Source organism: Lissotriton vulgaris, chromosome 1_1 (genome assembly GCF_964263255.1).
Source record: "Lissotriton vulgaris chromosome 1_1, aLisVul1.2, whole genome shotgun sequence".
NCBI lineage: Eukaryota > Metazoa > Chordata > Amphibia > Caudata > Salamandridae > Lissotriton > Lissotriton vulgaris.
The window spans coordinates 231,117,600-231,131,241 of record NC_141685.1 but is presented as its reverse complement, the minus strand read 5'-3'; the positions used below and the strand labels follow the sequence as shown (position 1 = coordinate 231,131,241).

Sequence of the window (13,642 nt, the reverse complement as noted above, 5' to 3'; positions counted from 1 at the left end):
TCGAGTGGAACAGCGGCCTAGGATTCACCACTGCTTCATCTCATTTTCCAACAGATTGTAGACGTAAATTGGTTTTGATGGTACGCCTGTGCATGCTGAAATATTCAGAGCATATTCTGAATTTCAGTTAAAACATCAGTAAGCATTTTGGCCATCAGTGAATTCAACCTTTTTTCTCAATCGGAATAGGCAAGGATAATGACAGATATATTTTACAATGTTAGAAAGTACATCATTTTATTTAATTGTGTGAATAAAAGGAATCTCCTCCCCGTCGGGGAATTGAACCCCGGTCTCCCGCGTGACAGGCGGGGATACTGACCACTATACTAACGAGGACTTATTGGCTTCAGTTAAACAGTGCTCATCTCCCTGGGGTTAAGGCATGCCCTCGATCAATTCTCAGTATTGTAATAGGCAGAATTGCTGCTTTTGGTTAGGACAAGTAATCTTTTTTCCTAAATTATTACAATACAGAAATTCCTAGCCAAAAACAATTAGTTTTATGAAGAAATTATTTCATTGAAATAAATATCTATCGATCTGTCTATCTAGCTATCTTTCTATTCATCAATATATATATTTATATATATATATATATATATATATAATCAGCTCACTTTACCATTTGCAGCTTATAACTATTAGCCACCAGGGGTCACTCCTAACCAAAAGCAGTCATTCTACTTGTAAATCGTGCCAATTGAGTGGAACAGCGGCCTAGGATTCACCACTGCTTCATCTCATTTTCCAACAGATTGTAGACGTAAATTGGTTTTGATGGTACGCCTGTGCATGCTGAAATATTCAGAGCATATTCTGAATTTCAGTTAACACATCAGTAAGCATTTTGGCCATCAGTGAATTCAACCTTTTTTCTCAATCGGAATAGGCAAGGATAATGACAGATATATTTTACAATGTTAGAAAGTACATCATTTTATTTAATTGTGTGAATAAAAGGAATCTCCTCCCCGTCGGGGAATTGAACCCCGGTCTCCCGCGTGACAGGCGGGGATACTGACCACTATACTAACGAGGACTTATTGGCTTCAGTTAAACAGTGCTCACCTCCCTGGGGTTAAGGCATGCCCTCGATCAATTCTCAGTATTGTAATAGGCAGAATTGCTGCTTTTGGTTAGGACAAGTAATCTTTTTTCCTAAATTATTACAATACAGAAATTCCTAGCCAAAAACAATTAGTTTTATGAAGAAATTATTTCATTGAAATAAATATCTATCGATCTGTCTATCTAGCTATCTTTCTATTCATCAATATATATATTTATATATATATATATATATATATAATCAGCTCACTTTACCATTTGCAGCTTATAACTATTAGCCACCAGGGGTCACTACTAACCAAAAGCAGTCATTCTACTTGTAAATCGTGCAAATCGAGTGGAACAGCGGCCTAGGATTCACCACTGCTTCATCTCATTTTCCAACAGATTGTAGACGTAAATTGGTTTTGATGGTACGCCTGTGCATGCTGAAATATTCAGAGCATATTCTGAATTTCAGTTAACACATCAGTAAGCATTTTGGCCATCAGTGAATTCAACCTTTTTTCTCAATCGGAATAGGCAAGGATAATGACAGATATATTTTACAATGTTAGAAAGTACATCATTTTATTTAATTGTGTGAATAAAAGGAATCGCCTCCCCGTCGGGGAATTGAACCCCGGTCTCCCGCGTGACAGGCGGGGATACTGACCACTATACTAACGAGGACTTATTGGCTTCAGTTAAACAGTGCTCACCTCCCTGGGGTTAAGGCATGCCCTCGATCAATTCTCAGTATTGTAATAGGCAGAATTGCTGCTTTTGGTTAGGACAAGTAATCTTTTTTCCTAAATTATTACAATACAGAAATTCCTAGCCAAAAACAATTAGTTTTATGAAGAAATTATTTCATTGAAATAAATATCTATCGATCTGTCTATCTAGCTATCTTTCTATTCATCAATATATATATATATATAATCAGCTCACTTTACCATTTGCAGCTTATAACTATTAGCCACCAGGGGTCACTACTAACCAAAAGCAGTCATTCTACTTGTAAATCGTGCCAATCGAGTGGAACAGCGGCCTAGGATTCACCACTGCTTCATCTCATTTTCCAACAGATTGTAGACGTAAATTGGTTTTGATGGTACGCCTGTGCATGCTGAAATATTCAGAGCATATTCTGAATTTCAGTTAACACATCAGTAAGCATTTTGGCCATCAGTGAATTCAACCTTTTTTCTCAATCGGAATAGGCAAGGATAATGACAGATATATTTTACAATGTTAGAAAGTACATCATTTTATTTAATTGTGTGAATAAAAGGAATCTCCTCCCCGTCGGGGAATTGAACCCCGGTCTCCCGCGTGACAGGCGGGGATACTGACCACTATACTAACGAGGACTTATTGGCTTCAGTTAAACAGTGCTCATCTCCCTGGGGTTAAGGCATGCCCTCGATCAATTCTCAGTATTGTAATAGGCAGAATTGCTGCTTTTGGTTAGGACAAGTAATCTTTTTTCCTAAATTATTACAATACAGAAATTCCTAGCCAAAAACAATTAGTTTTATGAAGAAATTATTTCATTGAAATAAATATCTATCGATCTGTCTATCTAGCTATCTTTCTATTCATCAATATATATATTTATATATATATATATATATATAATCAGCTCACTTTACCATTTGCAGCTTATAACTATTAGCCACCAGGGATCACTACTAACCAAAAGCAGTCATTCTACTTGTAAATCGTGCCAATCGAGTGGAACAGCGGCCTAGGATTCACCACTGCTTCATCTCATTTTCCAACAGATTGTAGACGTAAATTGGTTTTGATGGTACGCCTGTGCATGCTGAAATATTCAGAGCATATTCTGAATTTCAGTTAACACATCAGTAAGCATTTTGGCCATCAGTGAATTCAACCTTTTTTCTCAATCGGAATAGGCAAGGATAATGACAGATATATTTTACAATGTTAGAAAGTACATCATTTTATTTAATTGTGTGAATAAAAGGAATCTCCTCCCCGTCGGGGAATTGAACCCCGGTCTCCCGCGTGACAGGCGGGGATACTGACCACTATACTAACGAGGACTTATTGGCTTCAGTTAAACAGTGCTCATCTCCCTGGGGTTAAGGCATGCCCTCGATCAATTCTCAGTATTGTAATAGGCAGAATTGCTGCTTTTGGTTAGGACAAGTAATCTTTTTTCCTAAATTATTACAATACAGAAATTCCTAGCCAAAAACAATTAGTTTTATGAAGAAATTATTTCATTGAAATAAATATCTATCGATCTGTCTATCTAGCTATCTTTCTATTCATCAATATATATATATATATAATCAGCTCACTTTACCATTTGCAGCTTATAACTATTAGCCACCAGGGGTCACTACTAACCAAAAGCAGTCATTCTACTTGTAAATCGTGCCAATCGAGTGGAACAGCGGCCTAGGATTCACCACTGCTTCATCTCATTTTCCAACAGATTGTAGACGTAAATTGGTTTTGATGGTACGCCTGTGCATGCTGAAATATTCAGAGCATATTCTGAATTTCAGTTAACACATCAGTAAGCATTTTGGCCATCAGTGAATTCAACCTTTTTTCTCAATCGGAATAGGCAAGGATAATGACAGATATATTTTACAATGTTAGAAAGTACATCATTTTATTTAATTGTGTGAATAAAAGGAATCTCCTCCCCGTCGGGGAATTGAACCCCGGTCTCCCGCGTGACAGGCGGGGATACTGACCACTATACTAACGAGGACTTATTGGCTTCAGTTAAACAGTGCTCATCTCCCTGGGGTTAAGGCATGCCCTCGATCAATTCTCAGTATTGTAATAGGCAGAATTGCTGCTTTTGGTTAGGACAAGTAATCTTTTTTCCTAAATTATTACAATACAGAAATTCCTAGCCAAAAACAATTAGTTTTATGAAGAAATTATTTCATTGAAATAAATATCTATCGATCTGTCTATCTAGCTATCTTTCTATTCATCAATATATATATTTATATATATATATATATATATAATCAGCTCACTTTACCATTTGCAGCTTATAACTATTAGCCACCAGGGATCACTACTAACCAAAAGCAGTCATTCTACTTGTAAATCGTGCCAATCGAGTGGAACAGCGGCCTAGGATTCACCACTGCTTCATCTCATTTTCCAACAGATTGTAGACGTAAATTGGTTTTGATGGTACGCCTGTGCATGCTGAAATATTCAGAGCATATTCTGAATTTCAGTTAACACATCAGTAAGCATTTTGGCCATCAGTGAATTCAACCTTTTTTCTCAATCGGAATAGGCAAGGATAATGACAGATATATTTTACAATGTTAGAAAGTACATCATTTTATTTAATTGTGTGAATAAAAGGAATCTCCTCCCCGTCGGGGAATTGAACCCCGGTCTCCCGCGTGACAGGCGGGGATACTGACCACTATACTAACGAGGACTTATTGGCTTCAGTTAAACAGTGCTCATCTCCCTGGGGTTAAGGCATGCCCTCGATCAATTCTCAGTATTGTAATAGGCAGAATTGCTGCTTTTGGTTAGGACAAGTAATCTTTTTTCCTAAATTATTACAATACAGAAATTCCTAGCCAAAAACAATTAGTTTTATGAAGAAATTATTTCATTGAAATAAATATCTATCGATCTGTCTATCTAGCTATCTTTCTATTCATCAATATATATATTTATATACATATATATATATAATCAGCTCACTTTACCATTTGCAGCTTATAACTATTAGCCACCAGGGATCACTACTAACCAAAAGCAGTCATTCTACTTGTAAATCGTGCCAATCGAGTGGAACAGCGGCCTAGGATTCACCACTGCTTCATCTCATTTTCCAACAGATTGTAGACGTAAATTGGTTTTGATGGTACGCCTGTGCATGCTGAAATATTCAGAGCATATTCTGAATTTCAGTTAACACATCAGTAAGCATTTTGGCCATCAGTGAATTCAACCTTTTTTCTCAATCGGAATAGGCAAGGATAATGACAGATATATTTTACAATGTTAGAAAGTACATCATTTTATTTAATTGTGTGAATAAAAGGAATCTCCTCCCCGTCGGGGAATTGAACCCCGGTCTCCCGCGTGACAGTCGGGGATACTGACCACTATACTAACGAGGACTTATTGGCTTCAGTTAAACAGTGCTCATCTCCCTGGGGTTAAGGCATGCCCTCGATCAATTCTCAGTATTGTAATAGGCAGAATTGCTGCTTTTGGTTAGGACAAGTAATCTTTTTTCCTAAATTATTACAATACAGAAATTCCTAGCCAAAAACAATTAGTTTTATGAAGAAATTATTTCATTGAAATAAATATCTATCGATCTGTCTATCTAGCTATCTTTCTATTCATCAATATATATATTATATATATATATATATATATAATCAGCTCACTTTACCATTTGCAGCTTATAACTATTAGCCACCAGGGATCACTACTAACCAAAAGCAGTCATTCTACTTGTAAATCGTGCCAATCGAGTGGAACAGCGGCCTAGGATTCACCACTGCTTCATCTCATTTTCCAACAGATTGTAGACGTAAATTGGTTTTGATGGTACGCCTGTGCATGCTGAAATATTCAGAGCATATTCTGAATTTCAGTTAACACATCAGTAAGCATTTTGGCCATCAGTGAATTCAACCTTTTTTCTCAATCGGAATAGGCAAGGATAATGACAGATATATTTTACAATGTTAGAAAGTACATCATTTTATTTAATTGTGTGAATAAAAGGAATCTCCTCACCGTCGGGGAATTGAACCCCGGTCTCCCGCGTGACAGGCGGGGATACTGACCACTATACTAACGAGGACTTATTGGCTTCAGTTAAACAGTGCTCACCTCCCTGGGGTTAAGGCATGCCCTCGATCAATTCTCAGTATTGTGATAGGCAGAATTGCTGCTTTTGGTTAGGACAAGTAATCTTTTTTCCTAAATTATTACAATACAGAAATTCCTAGCCAAAAACAATTAGTTTTATGAAGAAATTATTTCATTGAAATAAATATCTATCGATCTGTCTATCTAGCTATCTTTCTATTCATCAATATATATATTTATATATATATATATATATAATCAGCTCACTTTACCATTTGCAGCTTATAACTATTAGCCACCAGGGGTCACTACTAACCAAAAGCAGTCATTCTACTTGTAAATCGTGCCAATCGAGTGGAACAGCGGCCTAGGATTCACCACTGCTTCATCTCATTTTCCAACAGATTGTAGACGTAAATTGGTTTTGATGGTACGCCTGTGCATGCTGAAATATTCAGAGCATATTCTGAATTTCAGTTAACACATCAGTAAGCATTTTGGCCATCAGTGAATTCAACCTTTTTTCTCAATCGGAATAGGCAAGGATAATGACAGATATATTTTACAATGTTAGAAAGTACATCATTTTATTTAATTGTGTGAATAAAAGGAATCTCCTCCCCGTCGGGGAATTGAACCCCAGTCTCCCGCGTGACAGGCGGGGATACTGACCACTATACTAACGAGGACTTATTGGCTTCAGTTAAACAGTGCTCATCTCCCTGGGGTTAAGGCATGCCCTCGATCAATTCTCAGTATTGTAATAGGCAGAATTGCTGCTTTTGGTTAGGACAAGTAATCTTTTTTCCTAAATTATTACAATACAGAAATTCCTAGCCAAAAACAATTAGTTTTATGAAGAAATTATTTCATTGAAATAAATATCTATCGATCTGTCTATCTAGCTATCTTTCTATTCATCAATATATATATTTATATATATATATATATATAATCAGCTCACTTTACCATTTGCAGCTTATAACTATTAGCCACCAGGGGTCACTACTAACCAAAAGCAGTCATTCTACTTGTAAATCGTGCCAATCGAGTGGAACAGCGGCCTAGGATTCACCACTGCTTCATCTCATTTTCCAACAGATTGTAGACGTAAATTGGTTTTGATGGTACGCCTGTGCATGCTGAAATATTCAGAGCATATTCTGAATTTCAGTTAACACATCAGTAAGCATTTTGGCCATCAGTGAATTCAACCTTTTTTCTCAATCGGAATAGGCAAGGATAATGACAGATATATTTTACAATGTTAGAAAGTACATCATTTTATTTAATTGTGTGAATAAAAGGAATCTCCTCCCCGTCGGGGAATTGAACCCCGGTCTCCCGCGTGACAGGCGGGGATACTGACCACTATACTAACGAGGACTTATTGGCTTCAGTTAAACAGTGCTCACCTCCCTGGGGTTAAGGCATGCCCTCGATCAATTCTCAGTATTGTAATAGGCAGAATTGCTGCTTTTGGTTAGGACAAGTAATCTTTTTTCCTAAATTATTACAATACAGAAATTCCTAGCCAAAAACAATTAGTTTTATGAAGAAATTATTTCATTGAAATAAATATCTATCGATCTGTCTATCTAGCTATCTTTCTATTCATCAATATATATATTTATATATATATATATATATATATAATCAGCTCACTTTACCATTTGCAGCTTATAACTATTAGCCACCAGGGGTCACTACTAACCAAAAGCAGTCATTCTACTTGTAAATCGTGCAAATCGAGTGGAACAGCGGCCTAGGATTCACCACTGCTTCATCTCATTTTCCAACAGATTGTAGACGTAAATTGGTTTTGATGGTACGCCTGTGCATGCTGAAATATTCAGAGCATATTCTGAATTTCAGTTAACACATCAGTAAGCATTTTGGCCATCAGTGAATTCAACATTTTTTCTCAATCGGAATAGGCAAGGATAATGACAGATATATTTTACAATGTTAGAAAGTACATCATTTTATTTAATTGTGTGAATAAAAGGAATCGCCTCCCCGTCGGGGAATTGAACCCCGGTCTCCCGCGTGACAGGCGGGGATACTGACCACTATACTAACGAGGACTTATTGGCTTCAGTTAAACAGTGCTCACCTCCCTGGGGTTAAGGCATGCCCTCGATCAATTCTCAGTATTGTAATAGGCAGAATTGCTGCTTTTGGTTAGGACAAGTAATCTTTTTTCCTAAATTATTACAATACAGAAATTCCTAGCCAAAAACAATTAGTTTTATGAAGAAATTATTTCATTGAAATAAATATCTATCGATCTGTCTATCTAGCTATCTTTCTATTCATCAATATATATATATATATAATCAGCTCACTTTACCATTTGCAGCTTATAACTATTAGCCACCAGGGGTCACTACTAACCAAAAGCAGTCATTCTACTTGTAAATCGTGCCAATCGAGTGGAACAGCGGCCTAGGATTCACCACTGCTTCATCTCATTTTCCAACAGATTGTAGACGTAAATTGGTTTTGATGGTACGCCTGTGCATGCTGAAATATTCAGAGCATATTCTGAATTTCAGTTAACACATCAGTAAGCATTTTGGCCATCAGTGAATTCAACCTTTTTTCTCAATCGGAATAGGCAAGGATAATGACAGATATATTTTACAATGTTAGAAAGTACATCATTTTATTTAATTGTGTGAATAAAAGGAATCTCCTCCCCGTCGGGGAATTGAACCCCGGTCTCCCGCGTGACAGGCGGGGATACTGACCACTATACTAACGAGGACTTATTGGCTTCAGTTAAACAGTGCTCATCTCCCTGGGGTTAAGGCATGCCCTCGATCAATTCTCAGTATTGTAATAGGCAGAATTGCTGCTTTTGGTTAGGACAAGTAATCTTTTTTCCTAAATTATTACAATACAGAAATTCCTAGCCAAAAACAATTAGTTTTATGAAGAAATTATTTCATTGAAATAAATATCTATCGATCTGTCTATCTAGCTATCTTTCTATTCATCAATATATATATTTATATATATATATATATATATAATCAGCTCACTTTACCATTTGCAGCTTATAACTATTAGCCACCAGGGATCACTACTAACCAAAAGCAGTCATTCTACTTGTAAATCGTGCCAATCGAGTGGAACAGCGGCCTAGGATTCACCACTGCTTCATCTCATTTTCCAACAGATTGTAGACGTAAATTGGTTTTGATGGTACGCCTGTGCATGCTGAAATATTCAGAGCATATTCTGAATTTCAGTTAACACATCAGTAAGCATTTTGGCCATCAGTGAATTCAACCTTTTTTCTCAATCGGAATAGGCAAGGATAATGACAGATATATTTTACAATGTTAGAAAGTACATCATTTTATTTAATTGTGTGAATAAAAGGAATCTCCTCCCCGTCGGGGAATTGAACCCCGGTCTCCCGCGTGACAGGCGGGGATACTGAACACTATACTAACGAGGACTTATTGGCTTCAGTTAAACAGTGCTCATCTCCCTGGGGTTAAGGCATGCCCTCGATCAATTCTCAGTATTGTAATAGGCAGAATTGCTGCTTTTGGTTAGGACAAGTAATCTTTTTTCCTAAATTATTACAATACAGAAATTCCTAGCCAAAAACAATTAGTTTTATGAAGAAATTATTTCATTGAAATAAATATCTATCGATCTGTCTATCTAGCTATCTTTCTATTCATCAATATATATATTTATATACATATATATATATAATCAGCTCACTTTACCATTTGCAGCTTATAACTATTAGCCACCAGGGATCACTACTAACCAAAAGCAGTCATTCTACTTGTAAATCGTGCCAATCGAGTGGAACAGCGGCCTAGGATTCACCACTGCTTCATCTCATTTTCCAACAGATTGTAGACGTAAATTGGTTTTGATGGTACGCCTGTGCATGCTGAAATATTCAGAGCATATTCTGAATTTCAGTTAACACATCAGTAAGCATTTTGGCCATCAGTGAATTCAACCTTTTTTCTCAATCGGAATAGGCAAGGATAATGACAGATATATTTTACAATGTTAGAAAGTACATCATTTTATTTAATTGTGTGAATAAAAGGAATCTCCTCCCCGTCGGGGAATTGAACCCCGGTCTCCCGCGTGACAGTCGGGGATACTGACCACTATACTAACGAGGACTTATTGGCTTCAGTTAAACAGTGCTCATCTCCCTGGGGTTAAGGCATGCCCTCGATCAATTCTCAGTATTGTAATAGGCAGAATTGCTGCTTTTGGTTAGGACAAGTAATCTTTTTTCCTAAATTATTACAATACAGAAATTCCTAGCCAAAAACAATTAGTTTTATGAAGAAATTATTTCATTGAAATAAATATCTATCGATCTGTCTATCTAGCTATCTTTCTATTCATCAATATATATATTTATATATATATATATATATAATCAGCTCACTTTACCATTTGCAGCTTATAACTATTAGCCACCAGGGATCACTACTAACCAAAAGCAGTCATTCTACTTGTAAATCGTGCCAATCGAGTGGAACAGCGGCCTAGGATTCACCACTGCTTCATCTCATTTTCCAACAGATTGTAGACGTAAATTGGTTTTGATGGTACGCCTGTGCATGCTGAAATATTCAGAGCATATTCTGAATTTCAGTTAACACATCAGTAAGCATTTTGGCCATCAGTGAATTCAACCTTTTTTCTCAATCGGAATAGGCAAGGATAATGACAGATATATTTTACAATGTTAGAAAGTACATCATTTTATTTAATTGTGTGAATAAAAGGAATCTCCTCACCGTCGGGGAATTGAACCCCGGTCTCCCGCGTGACAGGCAGGGATACTGACCACTATACTAACGAGGACTTATTGGCTTCAGTTAAACAGTGCTCACCTCCCTGGGGTTAAGGCATGCCCTCGATCAATTCTCAGTATTGTGATAGGCAGAATTGCTGCTTTTGGTTAGGACAAGTAATCTTTTTTCCTAAATTATTACAATACAGAAATTCCTAGCCAAAAACAATTAGTTTTATGAAGAAATTATTTCATTGAAATAAATATCTATCGATCTGTCTATCTAGCTATCTTTCTATTCATCAATATATATATTTATATATATATATATATATATAATCAGCTCACTTTACCATTTGCAGCTTATAACTATTAGCCACCAGGGGTCACTACTAACCAAGAGCAGTCATTCTACTTGTAAATCGTGCCAATCGAGTGGAACAGCGGCCTAGGATTCACCACTGCTTCATCTCATTTTCCAACAGATTGTAGACGTAAATTGGTTTTGATGGTACGCCTGTGCATGCTGAAATATTCAGAGCATATTCTGAATTTCAGTTAACACATCAGTAAGCATTTTGGCCATCAGTGAATTCAACCTTTTTTCTCAATCGGAATAGGCAAGGATAATGACAGATATATTTTACAATGTTAGAAAGTACATCATTTTATTTAATTGTGTGAATAAAAGGAATCTCCTCCCGGTCGGGGAATTGAACCCCGGTCTCCCGCGTGACAGGCGGGGATACTGACCACTATACTAACGAGGACTTATTGGCTTCACTTAAACAGTGCTCATCTCCCTGGGGTTAAGGCATGCCCTCGATCAATTCTCAGTATTGTAATAGGCAGAATTGCTGCTTTTGGTTAGGACAAGTAATCTTTTTTCCTAAATTATTACAATACAGAAATTCCTAGCCAAAAACAATTAGTTTTATGAAGAAATTATTTCATTGAAATAAATATCTATCGATCTGTCTATCTAGCTATCTTTCTATTCATCAATATATATATTTATATAAATATATATATATATATATAATCAGCTCACTTTACCATTTGCAGCTTATAACTATTAGCCACCAGGGGTCACTACTAACCAAAAGCAGTCATTCTACTTGTAAATCGTGCCAATCGAGTGGAACAGCGGCCTAGGATTCACCACTGCTTCATCTCATTTTCCAACAGATTGTAGACGTAAATTGGTTTTGATGGTACGCCTGTGCATGCTGAAATATTCAGAGCATATTCTGAATTTCAGTTAACACATCAGTAAGCATTTTGGCCATCAGTGAATTCAACCTTTTTTCTCAATCGGAATAGGCAAGGATAATGACAGATATATTTTACAATGTTAGAAAGTACATCATTTTATTTAATTGTGTGAATAAAAGGAATCTCCTCCCCGTCGGGGAATTGAACCCCGGTCTCCCGCGTGACAGGCGGGGATACTGACCACTATACTAACGAGGACTTATTGGCTTCAGTTAAACAGTGCTCACCTCCCTGGGGTTAAGGCATGCCCTCGATCAATTCTCAGTATTGTAATAGGCAGAATTGCTGCTTTTGGTTAGGACAAGTAATCTTTTTTCCTAAATTATTACAATACAGAAATTCCTAGCCAAAAACAATTAGTTTTATGAAGAAATTATTTCATTGAAATAAATATCTATCGATCTGTCTATCTAGCTATCTTTCTATTCATCAATATATATATTTATATATATATATATATATAATCAGCTCACTTTACCATTTGCAGCTTATAACTATTAGCCACCAGGGGTCACTACTAACCAAAAGCAGTCATTCTACTTGTAAATCGTGCCAATCGAGTGGAACAGCGGCCTAGGATTCACCACTGCTTCATCTCATTTTCCAACAGATTGTAGACGTAAATTGGTTTTGATGGTACGCCTGTGCATGCTGAAATATTCAGAGCATATTCTGAATTTCAGTTAACACATCAGTAAGCATTTTGGCCATCAGTGAATTCAACCTTTTTTCTCAATCGGAATAGGCAAGGATAATGACAGATATATTTTACAATGTTAGAAAGTACATCATTTTATTTAATTGTGTGAATAAAAGGAATCTCCTCCCCGTCGGGGAATTGAACCCCGGTCTCCCGCGTGACAGGCGGGGATACTGACCACTATACTAACGAGGACTTATTGGCTTCAGTTAAACAGTGCTCACCTCCCTGGGGTTAAGGCATGCCCTCGATCAATTCTCAGTATTGTAATAGGCAGAATTGCTGCTTTTGGTTAGGACAAGTAATCTTTTTTCCTAAATTATTACAATACAGAAATTCCTAGCCAAAAACAATTAGTTTTATGAAGAAATTATTTCATTGAAATAAATATCTATCGATCTGTCTATCTAGCTATCTTTCTATTCATCAATATATATATTTATATATATATATATATATAATCAGCTCACTTTACCATTTGCAGCTTATAACTATTAGCCACCAGGGGTCACTACTAACCAAAAGCAGTCATTCTACTTGTAAATCGTGCCAATCGAGTGGAACAGCGGCCTAGGATTCACCACTGCTTCATCTCATTTTCCAACAGATTGTAGACGTAAATTGGTTTTGATGGTACGCCTGTGCATGCTGAAATATTCAGAGCATATTCTGAATTTCAGTTAACACATCAGTAAGCATTTTGGCCATCAGTGAATTCAACCTTTTTTCTCAATCGGAATAGGCAAGGATAATGACAGATATATTTTACAATGTTAGAAAGTACATCATTTTATTTAATTGTGTGAATAAAAGGAATCTCCTCCCCGTCGGGGAATTGAACCCCAGTCTCCCGCGTGACAGGCGGGGATACTGACCACTATACTAACGAGGACTTATTGCCTTCAGTTAAACAGTGCTCATCTCCCTGGGGTTAAGGCATGCCCTCGATCAATTCTCAGTATTGT

At 36.8% G+C, this 13,642-nt stretch overlaps 12 non-coding genes across 12 annotated transcripts; all 12 read right to left on the bottom strand.

Moving 5' to 3' along the window:
* Nucleotides 1-267: 267 nt before the first annotated feature.
* On the bottom strand, nucleotides 268-339 carry TRNAD-GUC (transfer RNA aspartic acid (anticodon GUC)). The gene has a single exon. It is a non-coding gene; the product is annotated as a tRNA-Asp (tRNA).
* A 631-nt stretch (nucleotides 340-970) lies between these two features.
* TRNAD-GUC (transfer RNA aspartic acid (anticodon GUC)) lies at nucleotides 971-1,042 on the bottom strand. Its single transcript has one exon. It is a non-coding gene; the product is annotated as a tRNA-Asp (tRNA).
* Nucleotides 1,043-1,671: 629 nt separating this feature from the next.
* Nucleotides 1,672-1,743, bottom strand: TRNAD-GUC (transfer RNA aspartic acid (anticodon GUC)). Its single transcript has one exon. It is a non-coding gene; the product is annotated as a tRNA-Asp (tRNA).
* Nucleotides 1,744-2,354: 611 nt separating this feature from the next.
* Nucleotides 2,355-2,426, bottom strand: TRNAD-GUC (transfer RNA aspartic acid (anticodon GUC)). The gene has a single exon. It is a non-coding gene; the product is annotated as a tRNA-Asp (tRNA).
* A 627-nt stretch (nucleotides 2,427-3,053) lies between these two features.
* TRNAD-GUC (transfer RNA aspartic acid (anticodon GUC)) lies at nucleotides 3,054-3,125 on the bottom strand. The gene has a single exon. It is a non-coding gene; the product is annotated as a tRNA-Asp (tRNA).
* A 611-nt stretch (nucleotides 3,126-3,736) lies between these two features.
* On the bottom strand, nucleotides 3,737-3,808 carry TRNAD-GUC (transfer RNA aspartic acid (anticodon GUC)). The gene has a single exon. It is a non-coding gene; the product is annotated as a tRNA-Asp (tRNA).
* A 627-nt stretch (nucleotides 3,809-4,435) lies between these two features.
* On the bottom strand, nucleotides 4,436-4,507 carry TRNAD-GUC (transfer RNA aspartic acid (anticodon GUC)). Its single transcript has one exon. It is a non-coding gene; the product is annotated as a tRNA-Asp (tRNA).
* Nucleotides 4,508-7,224: 2,717 nt separating this feature from the next.
* On the bottom strand, nucleotides 7,225-7,296 carry TRNAD-GUC (transfer RNA aspartic acid (anticodon GUC)). The gene has a single exon. It is a non-coding gene; the product is annotated as a tRNA-Asp (tRNA).
* Nucleotides 7,297-7,925: 629 nt separating this feature from the next.
* TRNAD-GUC (transfer RNA aspartic acid (anticodon GUC)) lies at nucleotides 7,926-7,997 on the bottom strand. The gene has a single exon. It is a non-coding gene; the product is annotated as a tRNA-Asp (tRNA).
* A 611-nt stretch (nucleotides 7,998-8,608) lies between these two features.
* TRNAD-GUC (transfer RNA aspartic acid (anticodon GUC)) lies at nucleotides 8,609-8,680 on the bottom strand. The gene has a single exon. It is a non-coding gene; the product is annotated as a tRNA-Asp (tRNA).
* A 3,423-nt stretch (nucleotides 8,681-12,103) lies between these two features.
* Nucleotides 12,104-12,175, bottom strand: TRNAD-GUC (transfer RNA aspartic acid (anticodon GUC)). The gene has a single exon. It is a non-coding gene; the product is annotated as a tRNA-Asp (tRNA).
* Nucleotides 12,176-12,800: 625 nt separating this feature from the next.
* On the bottom strand, nucleotides 12,801-12,872 carry TRNAD-GUC (transfer RNA aspartic acid (anticodon GUC)). Its single transcript has one exon. It is a non-coding gene; the product is annotated as a tRNA-Asp (tRNA).
* Between the last annotated feature and the right edge of the window lie 770 nt (nucleotides 12,873-13,642).